This window comes from Nannospalax galili, unplaced genomic scaffold (genome assembly GCF_000622305.1).
Source record: "Nannospalax galili isolate Female #2095 unplaced genomic scaffold, S.galili_v1.0 scaffold365, whole genome shotgun sequence".
In the NCBI taxonomy this organism is placed as follows: Eukaryota; Metazoa; Chordata; class Mammalia; order Rodentia; family Spalacidae; genus Nannospalax; species Nannospalax galili.
In genome coordinates, this window is record NW_008353234.1 from 1,889,989 (window position 1) to 1,891,342 (window position 1,354).

The following is a 1,354-nucleotide window of genomic DNA, read 5'->3' on the forward strand; positions in this document are numbered from 1 at the left end:
CCTCATACATGCTACCCCAGTAACAGAATTCAAGCCCCTTCCTGTGAATGATGACACTTACTCTCAGGCTTATTTGGTTTAGGGATAAGGATAAGTTGGAGAGGGCATGAAATTTTAGGGGAGAAAAATGTTTTATCTAGGCTCTAAAGGCTAAATGTTTGAGGGCCTGGCAGTTAAAATTACTGAAACCAGATTAATAGAGAACAAAAAGGCGTAATCATATCATAGCTTAAAAAACACGGTACAAATAATTTCTAATTTAGTAGGGGAAAAGGAGGAGGTTGAAAAGGATCTTGTGGGAAGCATAAGCAAATTTCTTTGGAAAAGACAACTGAGTTTTTAAAGCAAATGTCAAGTTAAAACGTTTTGGATAATGTATATGCATGTGAGTGGTCTTTCTGTCTTTTATGGCCATGAAACTCCTCTCTGAGATTTGTGGTAGATTCATTTCCCAGAAGTTGCTGCTTTTGAACAGATAAGGAAATGCTGTGGTTTGCACTTATTAAGTTTCAAATATCTTAAGCTGAAAAGAACCTTTCTACCAACTCTGGGTTTCTCAGAGAGTTACTACAATGTCAATCAGGGTTAATGGTAGGAAATGTATTTTAAGTACTTTATGCATATAAAGTCTTGGATGTAGCAATTTAATTCAAACAAAATTCTATGAGATGAGAATTATTACCATTTTTCTCTACGGGGGTAAAATTAAGCAACTTTGGGTAATTTGTCTGAGATTTCAGAAATAGTAAATGACAGACCTGAAACTTGAATATAGTACTTAATTTGATACATCACATATTAGAGATTACACAGGCAACTTTCAAAGATTATAACAGCTATGCTAACAATCTACAAAATAGTGTACCAATGATTAAAATAATGCTGAGCTGTCAGATTATTAAATAGACATTTGATATAAAAACATGGATGTGTTTTTGAGGTCTCTGGTGTTTTATACTGATTGATAACCACTGTGGGAATTGATATCTTGGGAGGTTTTTTATTTGGTCTTTTTGTGACAGGGTCTCCCTGTAGCCCCAGCTGGCCTGGGATTTGCTATATAGACAGTGCTGGCCTTGTCCTTACAGAGATCTGCCTGACTCTGCTTCCTGAGTGCTAGGATAAAGGTATGTGCCACGATGCCCAGCTAAGGGAGTTGATTTTTTTAAGCCTTTTGTTATTATTTGAGTATGAAGTGTCCCACAAAGATGCTCGTGTATTGCAGGATTGGTCCTAGTTGGTGGTGTTTTGGGAGGTTCTGGAAACAGTAGGAAGTAGAGCCTAGCTGGAGGAAGTAGGTAGTTGGGGGCATGTCCCTGGGGCAACTATCTTGTCCCAGACCCCTCTGTTGATT